At 29.6% G+C, this 2569-nt stretch overlaps 1 pseudogene; it reads left to right on the top strand.

Annotated features, from left to right (window-relative positions):
• Nucleotides 1-970: 970 nt before the first annotated feature.
• LOC101507791 (F-box/kelch-repeat protein At3g06240-like) lies at nt 971-2212 on the top strand (annotated as a pseudogene).
• The last annotated feature ends 357 nt before the right edge of the window (nt 2213-2569 follow it).

Below are 2569 nucleotides of genomic sequence, written 5' to 3'. Positions count from 1 at the left end.
TTTTCAAACATTGTTCATGCTTTTTGACACTTTGAAAATTCTTTTGATCCATATGCTAAAATGAAAGGTTCTCTTGTGCATTTGAAATATAAGAATATTAGATTGTATCATGTATCTTTACATTATAAGACTTCTAGCATATTTTACCATAGTTGACTTTGATTGTTGACTTATTTTTGAGCTTGCAACTTGATCACTTTCCTTGGTTTTTGTCTTCATAAAAAACATAAATATTTTACATCCTTGAATAATATATATATATATATATATATATATATATGGTTGGCTATCTTTATTCCATAATGTTTTAATTTCTTTTATCAAATAAATATTACTTGATCTATCTCAAAATAATTGTATCATTTGCCAAAAGAATTTCTTTACAAAAGACCGTCACTTTACATTTTCAATGCAATTTTAATTATATCCTCTAATTTATATTATGTGTATTACTTGAAATTTTTTATTTTTTATTTTGCATTTATAATAATTGAAATACACGAATGATCAATAAAGACAATTAGATAAAATCACTGTTTCTCTATTTCATTTATCATATATTAATCTTAATCTGTATTAAATGATGAAATGCACATTTAGGACAATGATCATGTTTATTGATAAATTGGTTATTGGAATATTTGGTTTTCGCCTCCGAATCATTTTTTTAATTTTCCAATTGCATATGTGAAATGTGAAATGAATATTGTTTAGAAGGACCAATACCAAGTCACTATAAATTAACACGGTGTTTGGCAAGGACCCAAAAGATCAAATCGTATATATAAAGTACTTCTTATTTCTTCCAAAGACGACCACACCATTTTTAAAAATCATAACCACCTTTCCAAATTCATAGATTACCAAACATTATATTAACCATGCTTTCTTTTTGCTTTTTTTACTTTGTTTTATTTTTCGTAATCAAGAAATTACACTTTTCCAAATCACCATTGTTGAAATCTCGAATATCCAAAAAGGAGAAGTTAAGTATGGATCATTTGCCACAAGAATTGGTATCCAACATCCTGTCAAGGTTGCCATCAAGAGAGTTATTGAAATGCAAATGTGTTTCAAAATCTTGGTTCCATCTCATAACTAATCCTTATTTCACAACTAATTACTATTCTTTCCACAACAATCTCATTCAATTTCAAAACCAAGAGGAGAATCTCTTAATTATTGAAAGACCCTTTATTTCAAGCCTCAAAACAAACATTTCTCTTCTGTCTTGGAAATTTAATGATCCCAAAAAACATGTTTCCTCTGTTTTTTTAAACCCTCCTAAGGAATACAATTCTGACCACAAATATTGGTCTGAAATCATTGGTCCATGCAATGGCTTTTATTTTCTAGAAGGAAATCCAAATGTATTAATGAACCCTTCTTTGAGACAATTCAAATCTTTGCCTCAATTCCATTTGAGTGATTCAAATGTCACCACTTATTCTCTCACTGATTATTCTAGTTTTGGTTTTGACCCCAAAACTAATGACTACAAAGTTGTCATACTCAAAGATGTTTGGTTAAAAAACACAGATGAAAGACAAAAGGGTATTTGACCGCTGAACTATACAGTCTTAATTCAAATTCTTGGAGAAAATTTGATGATGAAACACTTCCTCTTCCCATAGAAATTTGCGGTTCATCATCTAAAGTTTATACTTTTGTGAACCATTGTTGTCATTGGTTTGGTTATGTTAATAATGATTCTGAAGGTACAAAAGAAAATGTTGTTTTGTCATTCGACATGGTTAATGAAGTGTTTAGAAAAATTAAAGTACCAAAAATACATGAGTCCTTAGAAGAAGGTTTTATTACTACATTAGAACCCTTTTAGGAATGTTCTACAATTGATGTCATTGTGTACCCTATAAAAGGAAATGTGAAGAACTTTGATGTTTGGGTGATGAGAGACTATTGGGATGAAGGGTCTTGGATCAAGCATTATAGTATTAGGCCTATTGAAGTGATTGATAGGGTTATGGGATTTATTGGGAATAATCGTTTTCTTTGGAAATGTAGTAGTGATGATGGGTTGGTTTTGCATGAACATAACTCACAAAAAATAAGGGATTTAAAACTCAAAGATTGTGGAAAGTATGATGATTCAATGAGAGCTGTTGTTTACAAGGAAAGCCTTGTTTCACTTCATAGAGAGGATGGGTCTAGTTACCAATTTGTTCATGAGGGAATTACATTATTCAATTAATTAATAATAGCCCCATTTGGCTATCATATTTAAATGTGAATATTTGTTTATAGTAACTAGTTTGCCATGGAAAAGTGAACATTGTTGTAATAACTAAAGTTCATTAAAGCATACATCTATGTATATTTTGTTGAGACAAAATCTCTCAAATGATTTTAATGATAACAAAATTACTTAAGAGATTATGATTGTGGTTAATGACTAACATGTGCTCTTGAGTGTATTCATATAAGATAATAGGTTATTAATCATTAAGGCAAAAAGAAGGAAAATATGATTCTGGCCTGAGGATGGCATATGATCAAGAACACCACGTGAGGATGGGCTGCAATTTGAAAATACTTCAGATTTGGACAA

This window comes from Cicer arietinum, chromosome 3, assembly GCF_000331145.2.
Source record: "Cicer arietinum cultivar CDC Frontier isolate Library 1 chromosome 3, Cicar.CDCFrontier_v2.0, whole genome shotgun sequence".
In the NCBI taxonomy this organism is placed as follows: Eukaryota; Viridiplantae; Streptophyta; class Magnoliopsida; order Fabales; family Fabaceae; genus Cicer; species Cicer arietinum.
This window is presented reverse-complemented; position numbering and strand designations above follow the sequence as displayed.